This window comes from Lichenostomus cassidix, chromosome 4 (genome assembly GCF_008360975.1).
Source record: "Lichenostomus cassidix isolate B80296 chromosome 4, HeHo_3.0, whole genome shotgun sequence".
Lineage (NCBI taxonomy): Eukaryota > Metazoa > Chordata > Aves > Passeriformes > Meliphagidae > Lichenostomus > Lichenostomus cassidix.
The window spans coordinates 14,780,344-14,791,848 of NC_139484.1; the positions used below are offsets into that span (position 1 = coordinate 14,780,344).

An 11,505-nucleotide genomic window follows, 5' to 3' on the forward strand; every position below is an offset into this window, starting at 1 on the left:
TTGGGGTGCAAAAATTGTAGCCACTTATCTTGTTTAATAGCTGTCTCATTAAAAAATTTACTACAGTCAAAACTCTGAATATGTAGAACTGCTTTTTGATTTATAAAATGTAATGATTCACAAGTATTTTTGTTTAAGAGAAGTAACTCAGCACCCTTAACAGGGTGTCAGCAAACTGCTGATTTTAGATTTACAAGTGCTGCTCCAAAAATGTCTTCCAAAAAAATTTGGCCCCAAGGTATGAGAAGTATGTACACAGGAACTTAGCCTGAGATTTAGATTTAGTTTCCAAAACTATGGGTTTTTGAGTGCATGTACTGAGAGATAAAGTTCTTGATTAAGGTTAACCTATTCCCTGAGATTAAAAAACCTTCACTATTTGGAGAAAAAGATATTTGGTAGATTTTAGAGTGAAGTATAAAAGCAGAATTTCTGAGGGTGAGCATGCCAGTTAGTACTGCACATCCTTCACATTTTATAGGAAGCAAAGTATTTCGTAAAACAGACTAATAGATTCCGTAAGTTTATGCAATCCATGAGTTTACTGTGTAGAATTATATTCCTTTTGGAGAATGGAATTAAGTTTGATTAAGACCAAAGAAGTATCCATATATATAATTCTAATATTAACTACAACAAAAATTGCTTAAACCTTTAGGGTATTACTACGATAGTAAAAGCCACATTTCTCAAAACATGCTAGCCCATGTCAACTTTACATGATGCTTTAAACCCTCAGCATTCAGCTTACTATAAAAAACAAGTAAAGTCTGTTAACACAGCTAGTGCTGTTTGTTTGTAAGGTCTAGCATGAAATGGTTTTACGTTCACAAAATGGTGTAACATTCACTTATTGCTTTGCCCTCACCCATAGCCAAAACATGAATACAGAGCAGCATGACTCAGCTGAACACAATGGATCTGTGATGATTTCACTGGGCTATGGAAAACTGCTGCAATTTGATAAAGCTGCGAAAAATGAAGAGACAATGAGTTACGGAGCACTGGCTTCTCCCATAGTAAAGCATCTCCCACGTTTTGATCTTAAAACAGTGCCATTATTCCAGAGGGACATTTCAGGACAGAACTGACACCTTACTCACCCCTTCAGAAATGATACCTAGCTAGCTAACAGATATCCTCCCTTAGCAGAGGGGCTGCTGCAGTAGTTCACATCCCAGTGTCAGTGCCACATTCTTGTCCCCCAGTGCCAAAATGCCGTCCAGCCTCACATTAAAAGCCTGCTGGTAAATCAAGGATAGAATCACTGCAAGTTTAATTTATCTAAACATGTACTAACATGCTAGAAATTATTCAAATGGATTAATTTTTGTAGCCATATTTGACTGTGTGAATACCTTTTCACTTTGACTTGCCTGCTTAAGAACTCTCTCAAGCTGTCTTCCAAAATGTATAGACAGATATTTCCTTTAACTTAACCTGTTGCTCATTTTCGGATTTCCTATACTGGCTAAAAATTTAAAACATTTTAATCTTCTTCTTATTAATAACTCAGAAAGTGAGCAATGCAGTTTGAAAAATCCTTCTGATATTGCAGAGCTGTATTAATATAAAAAAATTCAAAGTTTTGCTAAAATCAAAACTCAGCAAAGGACTGAACACATCTTCAAAGTATCACATAGAACTAACTGAGAACTCTATTTTGCAGGGAAGCACAGATTTTATGGGAAATTTTCTGTCTAAGACTGCAATGTTTTAAAAAACTCAAAAACCAAAAACACCCCAACAATGTTTTATTTCAGGTTGGCTTGTACAGAAATCAGTGTAATTCATGATTTACTTTCTGGCAGTTAACAAAACAAAAAGCCAGCTTTCCCTCTGACCCAGAGGGAACACATTGAGTCCCGTTCTCATCCAGGGATGACTTCACAAGTATGTCTCTGCCTGAACTGCTTGATGTGTTTGTGTCACAGAAAAGGTGATTCATTACAAAACTATTTTGGAAACAGAAGAGTAGCTATAAGATATTTTTAATTTTTTTCAAAAGAATACTTTTGCCCTTGGCCACCACTTCAAGGCAAGGAAAATGGGAAAATCTAGCTAAGTACAGAAGTTACAAAGTGCCTTTCAGTAATTCTAGTCATGTGCATTTTACAAACTTTGAAGTATGAATGTATCAATGAAAACACTTCTACATCGGTAAATTCTTGACTTTTAAAAACTTTTATCCCCAGGAAAAACCTTTGAAACATGAGCATTTCATATCAGCAAAGCTTTGCATGCAAATACCAGACACCCTTGTACAGGGAAAATTTCTAAATCCTGCTTAGCTCTCATAATAGTCCCCTTCAATCTGTGAGATTTCTGTAGAATGCATCAGCTGAGTGTAATTATTACTCTCCTAGAAATTCTTCTATTAACATTTTCTGCTTATACTTTAAGGTAAAGAACATTTCCTCACCCAGGCCACCACTCAATGATACAACTGCAATTTTCTGCAGTTGACATGTCCCTACTGGTCTATACATCAAAGAAATCTTTTAAAGACATTTGTCAACTACATCCTGGTTGAGCAAACACAAGTCCAAGGGGAACCAAGTGGATGCAAAACATCCTCCTGTCAGAGGAACCTTGCCATCTTAAATTCATCTTTCCCAGGTTGGTGGCTGCATGGAAAGCACCATGGGGAAAACAAAACCAAGCCAACACCCCAGAGCAAAGCAGCTGAGTATCTTGAATTTCTTTGGACCTGCTGCTCACCATAATGATTTAAACCCAAGAAAGTTGTGACTCTACTGGTATCTAACATTTCTTCAAAGTACACTCACTGGTTTAACCACAACGAGACAATGAATTCCCCATTCTAGCTCAGCAAAGAACTTCTGATGTGATCACAAGGTAAAGAACCCACTGAATTATTTGCAGTCCCATTTTCCTCCCCATGCCATAAATCTGGCCACAGCAAAACAGCCACACCACTGTTGCACTGATGACCCTCCTAGGACTGAGCTGTCACTCATCTATCACTAACTCAAACCTGTCAAACTGCTCTATGACCGCTAAGCTAAGACAATGACTTCACCAGTGGCCCCTGGGCTCTAACAAGCGGAAAATAACATTGATCTTAATCAGATCAGACACCAGCTTCTCTCAACTCTATCTCAAAGTCTATTTGATTTCATGCTTCATTATAAAATCAATTAATTGTTTCATTGCCTAGTCATTTTATATGTTTCTTATGGAACACATTGTGTTGATATTCAAAAGATAGGAGGCACTCAGCTTATTTTGTATGAGCCACACACAGTGAGAATGGAAAACTGTGTTATTTTTAAGACGCAGCATGTATAAGCCAATGCCATGAACGAGTTCACCAGACCATCCAAACTAGTGTGATCAATTGTACCAGCCAGAGGGCCTTTCCTGAGTGCCTAAAAGCCCTGCTTTCACAGGGACTTCCCAACCTGTGACGAGGAGACAAGTGCCAAAACCATCCTCAGCATCACCTTTTGCCAGAGCTCAAGCACTTCCAGGCTCAAGAGCACAGTCTCCTCAGAGGTATAAGCAGAAACATCCTCAGGGCAGTCAGGTATCTTAGAAGCTGAAATTAAGCCTGAAACACCAAGTTAATTAGTACAGACATTCCAACATGCTGGACATGTGGAAAATTTAAGTCACTATGAGGCTCTTTTGTGGCTGTGCAGTAACAATTTGATTTTCCACGTAACTTGTAAATTTGAGTGGATGTTTACAGAAAATGGGATCATTCACTCAAGCATGAGTTTCCAAATGAAGTTTATTTTTAAGGAAGTTATTTATAGTATATTTTACCAAGCTTTTCATTTACATCTAGATTCAGTAAAGCACTTAGCCACAACACATTTAAGTTCAAGATGCAGTTCTGTGAATATACCATTAGAAACATTCATTTCAGATAAATGGGATTCCAACATTAGCAATAAGGGAAAGAATTTGTTAAGATTCAACCCTAAAAAAAAAGCATGTATCTTTTCTCCTGCAGACAGTATTTGCAAGAGATGTGGGCTGGAAAACTACTTTTCTGTTTTCATATTAACTTTTGTCCCAGTTGCTAAGGACATACTCCAAGGAGTAGTTTGCCTTACCCTTCTTGATTAAGTGCTCCTATAACAAAGATTTTATTTTTTAATCTTGGATTTAATTATGTGTAGTTTTATCCAATACTCTTTACGCTTATTCCTTGATAATTCATCATCTTCTCTTCTTCTGTGTTTTACAAATATTCTTTGGAAGTGGCACAATGACATTAACCTTGCCCTACTTTTGAGGTGTCAATAATTGATAGAAGCCTGTCTTGCAGCCCTTTTCAAACCATTCTTTATTCATATGAAGCTATACAAGTTGCAGTCAGAGCTGACCTTCACTCAGCACAGTATCCTGCTTTTGACACTGACCACCACTAATGTTTTCAAAGAACATTTGCCAGGATTTACAAAAGGCAGATAGGGAATAGCTTGCAGCCCACAGAATGACTTTTTTCCCTTTTTAGTAGGATTAGGTTTAGATCTCCTCTCACATTATTATCTTATTTAATTGATATAATGATAGCTTTCGATGGTTTAATAATTTCTAAAAGAATACACTGTTTTTTGGAGTCCTGAAGCCCTGGGTGTGTACAGTGCATGTCCAACCACTCTTGGACACCCACAAAGGCATCCCACTGCCTTTGTCAGGCTGGACATCTCCTGCCAGGCAATTTGACCAGCCCCATGGACCTGGCTTCAGTATGGCAAGTAACCTCCTGCCAATCAGGGGAATGACTGGAACTGCACATGACTGGCTGGCTTTCAACAAGCCAAATAATATTTACCATGAACTCAAGTATTCAAGGAAGAAATATTAATCTCAAACCAGCTTCTAGTATCTTATGTTGTAGGTGTTCCCGTCTTTTACACAGAAGCAGCTAAAGTCCACAGTGTTTCCCATCCTCCCTGACAGGTCTGTGTCTGTTGGTCAGGATCTCATTTCTATCCATTCCTGGAAAGTGCTCCTGACATAAATGTTGTATTTCTTGAAGCTTCCTCACTACTACTCTGTTCTCCTGTCCCAGCACAATGCCCCAGCAGCTGCATTTACCTGCACTGCTGAACTGTGAGAAAGTGCCTTAACCCAACCTGTCAGAGCACTGGAAACCCCAAGAGTGCAAGCTGAGGTCACATGGATGAAAAAGCCTAGTGGCAGATGTGTCCCTGTCAATGGGAGGAGCACATTGCAAGGCTTGAGTGCTGCCAGCCTCCCATCAAAGGACACCTGGCACCAGCTCACACACAGCCTCTGCTCTGACTCTCCACAGGGCCTGGTAGATTTGGCATGTTGACTCGAGCCCTACCTACCATGCAGGAGTGGTATGTCAGTAGTGGGAGGCAGACACAGTGTAGTAAATGCCAGCTTGGAAGCACTGGAAAACACAGTCTGAGAGAACTAGTCTCACTCTGAACACCCAGATAAGCCAAAAACTTTCCTGGAATGAGGATAAGTAAACACTTGGACTTGCCAAATTACTGATAGTTTTCATTGAGTTAGGAGGGATTTGTTAATTAAAAAAAAAAAATTAATCTGCATGCTAGTAGAAAAAAATTTTGTTTAAGTATCAATTTCCAGTACTACTCTGAGGCACAGAGGTCTAATACAGCTGGATTACTTATGCAGCACTCTTTGTTATCTTTGCTTGATCAGTACTTATCTCTAGAAATTAAGTAAAATATTTCTTCTGTTAAATCTATTTACAACAACACTTTGATGAACTTTTATCAGTTAAGCTGAATATATACAGCACTTATAACCTGAGAATCACATTTCCTCATGCATGTCATCCATAACAATGTGAAGCTTTGTTTCCAGGCTCCTGCCCTCCCTGTTTCAGAATCAGAGTGATTCAGGATCTACTAAGTAACTCCCCCATCCTGTGACTGGGAAGAGAGTCACCAATTTCAAGAGGAGAGAAGAGACCACTTTCAGGACTGTACTCCAATAGGGAAGTGGAGAAAAAAAAATAGCTATTAATGTCACTGATTTTGACATCAAAGAACTGTCTTCTCTACTCAATTTATGAAAAATTAACATCACCATTTGGCACTGCAAGGATGTAATGTAGGCACTAGCAGGTTTGAGTCTAACTTAATCATGAGGAGGCCACATATTTTCCACATTTCTGTTGTGTAGTATTCAAAAATCTTACACCGAGTGCTAAGAACTCGTATCAACTGCTAGAGACTGAGCTTGTACAACAGCTTCTGAAATAAGTCCTAAATTTGCATGATTAACTTAGGTATTACTTTGCCCGGAGAATGGCACCAGTACACAAACAGTTTAAGGCTCTTGCTTCCACTGAGTGTTCCTTCACCAGCTCCAGTCAGAGCTCTAGGTGACCCAGTATAAGAAAGATGTGGACTTACTGGAGTGGGACCAGCCCAGGGCCACAAAGACATCTAAAGGACTGGAACATCTGTCATACAGGGTGAAGGTGAGAGAGCTAGGACTGCTCAGCCTGGAGAAGAAATAGTGGATATACAGCACAGCATGTGAAATTCCATCTTCCATTAGGATACACTTTTTTAACTTTGAAGGTGGTAAAACACAGAAACAGGTTGGGGAGCTATTAAAAACCCAACTGGACATAGCCCTGAGCAATGTGTTCTACCTACTTGAGCAGAGTGGCTTGACTAGGAGATCCCCATGGTCCCTTCCAACCTAAACTACTCAACCACCAAAACCATAATCAGCAGCAGCGACACCAAAAAGTTATTTTAATACTGCTATGTTCCTGCACATGTAACATAATTTTTGGTTGGTCTGTAGTTTTCACTGGGCTACAAGTAACTCCAAATAGTTCCAATTGATTACCCTCTAGTTGGGGATAACGTGAGGAAATGAGGTCAAAAATAGCTTCAGCAATGGAACAAACATGTCATCTGCTTTAGTGGTCAGCTAAAGTGTTTGAAACCAAAGTCATGCAAAGGGCAAATCCTCTTTCCAGCAACTTGCTGTGCTGAAAGAGATAATCCTTGCATTGCCTGTGATTGCTTTCAGTTCAGTTTCCTGCTTAAGAGTAGAAAGATCTATACAAAATAAACCTTGTGAGAAAGTATAAACTGTGCTATACTTCGAGAATGTGTACTAAAATTTGTTACCTTTATTTTTCCCCCAAATTCAAACAAATGCATTCCTGAGCTACTAACTAAATTAACAAATGAACTTCTGAAGGTGACAAAATCTTACCTTGTTTTCAAACACTAATATGCACATACAGCTAATTCCAGATAAACTCCTACCATACTTTCACTCTAGACCATTGTGCTGTGTTCTCAAGTAGGGTCCTTGAAAGCCTTTTTGAAGAAGGTAACTGATCCACCTCAGGTTGGAAAGAAAAATACCACTCTTCAGCTTCCACTGGGGATAGAAACCTCCACAGACAACTCAGGAAAGAGGGATCCTTACCTCACAAGCTGGATTCCATCATCTGTGGACTCTTCTCATTTCCTCTGCCATGAGAATAATGTTTGATTATGGTAAGAGCTCAGCATTACAAGGTGTAGGCAGACAACACTCCTCTGGCTTTTACAGCAACTTTCTGAAATGGATACATATCTTTAATTTCAGCTACTTTAACTCATCAGCTTTCAAAAATTTGTGGAGTATTATATATCAAGAACACAAAGCTGCTTTAATTTCTTTATTACTGTGGTAAAAAATTCAGAGCTCTCCAGTGATTTTGTTATTTCTTTAGCAAAAAAAAATCAAAGGTGTGTTACTGAAAGCCTGTGCAAATGCAGAGTTTAAAAAGGGAAAGGGATTTAGTTTACCAAAATCTTAACAAAAGTGGAAATTTCAAACCAGAAAGTACTCAGCAGGGAATATTCCTGTATGGATGAAGAGACATACACAGTGTGGTGAACACATTCTGTAATGTTTCTGCAGGTATTTTGCCATTACAAGCAGAGAGCATTCACCACTTGAAGAGACTCTACACTTTTCACACAAGGCACAGAAGGAAGTGTTACAGCATCATCTCCTGACGGGTAACACAGCAATGAGGAGAAGAGGTTAAGGGGAAAATATCATCTGAAAACAGACAGCAGTACCTGAGCTCTGGGTCTCTCAAGCATACACCAAGCCTAGAACCCTGCTTGCACACAGGGTCATCTGTCAAATGTTTCAGCTTTCACTTAGCCACAACTGGAAACTCTTGACTCTGCAACTCCAACCACTCCTTCTAGAAGGTATCTAACTGAGCTCCTGCCATTCCTGTGTGAGGGGAAACAAGCAGCCCTTGCTATGTGTAGGTCAGCAGGGAGAGTGAGATGGATGTGAGACAAGGTTGGCTTGGGTAACTTCTAAGAAATTCAGGAGATTACCTGGATGAGCAAAAACTCCCTGATCAATCATTCAGACAGCTCATGAGATTGGTAAGAAGGCAAGAAAGCTGCCTGCAGGAAACCTTTCAGACTGACAGTGTAGCATTTAGGGTTGGACCAATATCTCTGTTTTATCTTCAGGTAAAAAATCAGCTTGATGCAGACCTATATCTGACATTCAACCCCACCCTAACAACTCAGCCAGCTCCTCCAGGCCTATCCTCCTGCCTCTCTCTGAATCACTGGAAACAAAAAGGAGTATTGGCTGGAGGAGTGAATCGTTTCATGATGACTCCCAGAAAAGCTGAGAACCAGAACAGAAAACATATGGATACATTATCTTGTCTCACTTTCTTGTCTCAGTTTATCTCTCCTCAGTTTCTCACTACATCCCAGCAGAGCTGCAGTGGTTATTTAACACAAAGAGTGGGGGGAAATCTCTATCATTTGTGGGCTGCTGTACACTCACAGTTTTGATGCTTGCTATAACACAGTATGTCAAACAATGTGCCAGCAGTAATGTATCACTACATAGGTCACAACATCACAACAATTGGCAGGTAAGAAATGACTTAGTTATACAAACAACAAAATAAAAACCATCATGGAGACAAGGTCAACTTGCACAGGTACTTAAAACTCTTTAAAAAAATTAATCTATGTTTGCTAAGAAAAACACACTTACTGATAAAGATGATGTTGCAAAAGCCTTGAGATTACAGCAAGTATTTTGGATAGACATCAAAAATAGATAGTTCAAGCAAGTTATGTTTTCCTACAAGTTTATGGAGGTAGACCGAATAGTCCAAAATATGTTCAAATCAAGTATTTTATGTCAACACCTAAAGATTTTTTCCTTTCTGCAGCAGACAATGACAAAAATATCAAAGCCTACAATGCTACAGTGCTTGGCCTTTTCACTCTGTAGACTTCCAATTTTTTTTGTTTTTCATTCTGCTAGCAAAGCACTTGCAGCGATACCCAGAACATTTTCTGTTGAAGTGCAATTGTGTTCTCATCCTCTAAGTCATTCAATGCTACATACAGCAAACATGAAGAGGGAACTGATCTGCAAATACCACTGCAGTTTTTCACTAGGACTTCCTGTATTTTGAAATCAGTAACAAAAAAAGTTCTATAAATGTAATGACAAAATAATGACACCATTTACAGTCATCACAGTCAGCATCTGCTGGATGGATGAAGTCAGTTATATGGCAGCACCTGTTAAAAGCTGGAGGCTCTCTACTAATTTTCACACCTGAACATCTGCAGTTTATGCAGAAAAGGACAGGAGCAAATAATTGATGGAGCAGTGGCTCCTTCAATTTGAAAGTCCTAGTATTTCTCAGGGACTGCTGTTCTATCTGTATCTTCTGAAAAGAACATTGGAAAGAGAAGCAAGGGCAGAAATAAACATAATTTGCACAATATGATGATTGATAGAGTACCAAGAACTCAAAACCAGACACCTCTTGGGAACAGCTCACCAGACAGGAGTCTTGATCATTTCAGGCTTCCCTTGATGAGGCAACAAAAGTACTGATACTGACCTTGAAGGGCCATCTCTGGAAAGCTGGAGGCATTTCACACAATTTTCTCTTATGCTGAGAAGGCGGCAAATCCAGGAATCCTGACATAGTCAACTGTGGTCTTCATATGAATTAAACCTCAAACCACTGGAGTTGATGAATAAATTTGCACTGATGGAACACAGTAATTGATTGGTTTTATATTCGTTCATTTTACCCTGAAGTGACTTCCTCCAGCTATGACACTTTGGTTGGTGCCATTTCTGCCACTTTGGAAACAGTACCATTATGAGCAAATACCTCTGCTTGCTGCTGATAGACTCATCTTGTCTACCCAAATGTATCAGGCACTTAATAACACCTCCAAATACCTCCCCAAAGCTAAACCAAGCATTTTAGCAGAATAGACAGTATTTTTTCCATTTTGTCTCTGCAGAAGCAATGCAAAGAGAGTACAGTTTTGCTCTGCCCTTTCATAATGACCACCATGTCTGCTTATCAGAGTTAGAACATGGAGCTCAATTGCTGCTGGAAACTGCATTTTGATCCAGATCACTCTTCCACAACATGCTGCCATGGCTATTTTAGATTCTCTGGCACCTGAGAAAAAGGTAAAGGGCAAACACCTCTCTGTTCTCTGCAGCTGCAAGAGGAGAGTCTGAAGCCAAAGGCAATCCCTGTTGCTCTTCCTGCAGAGCTTCTCCCAACTGACTCTCATTCTCATTGTGCATGGTTGTTGTTAATTTTTAATTAATTTTGCATTTTACACCTGTCTAATGTCAAACAAATGCTAGTTCCATTTCCCTTCTGCTGCACTTTAAGCCACTAACAAAAGACACTGCTCTAATATATTTAACCTCTGGGCCTACAGGTACTGTCGAGAAGCACAAGACAGACATAAAGCACTAAAATATTTATAACTAGTTTTAGAAATGGCCAAGTCTCTGCCTCTAGCTTTATGCTTTTAGCTTTAGGCCAATTAGGACTGCAGCTGCCTACCACACACAGTTACCCAGGGATTTTCACCCTAAGCTTTGAGCCACTGGAAGCAAGCACCCTTAAACACATGCCTGCAGGTCTGAACACAGCATCCACCCAGAAAAGGATGTGAAGGAAAGCCTGAGGCCAAGGATTGCACTGTCAGTTCAAGGATTGCACCATGGGGCAGGGCAGCACACGTCAGCTGAAGTCCCCAAGAGCCCCAGCCAGCCAGAAGTGTCACCTCATGCTGTGTGTGGCTCATGCACAGCACAGTCAGATCATCTGGGAACACAGGGCTGAAGCTGCACTTGTGAAAGACCTTCAGTCTGCAGCTTCAGAAACCACCAGAGAGATGAAAGGAGCAAAGAACAGAGGAGACTAAACTGCTCTTACCTACCTACTATACTTTTTCCATACCCAGTACAAATTCAGACAAACAACACCTGAGCAACTTCCACTTAAGCACCTCAGACTGTTGCTCAGTTCACAGGGAGGAGGAGGCAGAGCTAGGAATCCAAATGAGAGATTATTTTTGAGAAGCAGAACATGCAGAGTCCCTTTCTCCTTAAGCACAACAGAACAAATAAATCATTTTCTTGCTCATAAATTCAAGGCAATTTTCTATTCTGGTAATCTTG

General features: G+C 39.8%; 1 protein-coding gene across 1 annotated transcript in view; it reads right to left on the bottom strand.

Moving 5' to 3' along the window:
• LOC146437927 (melanopsin-like) overlaps nt 1–1,237 on the bottom strand; it is a 47,696-nt gene extending 46,459 nt beyond the window's left edge. The window contains exons 1-2 of the mRNA XM_085057995.1: nt 1,104–1,237; nt 869–969 (exon numbers count right to left, since the gene is read on the bottom strand). The gene's annotated coding sequence lies outside the window, so the exon portion shown is untranslated. The remainder of the gene's footprint in view (nt 1–868; nt 970–1,103) is intronic.
• Between the last annotated feature and the right edge of the window lie 10,268 nt (nt 1,238–11,505).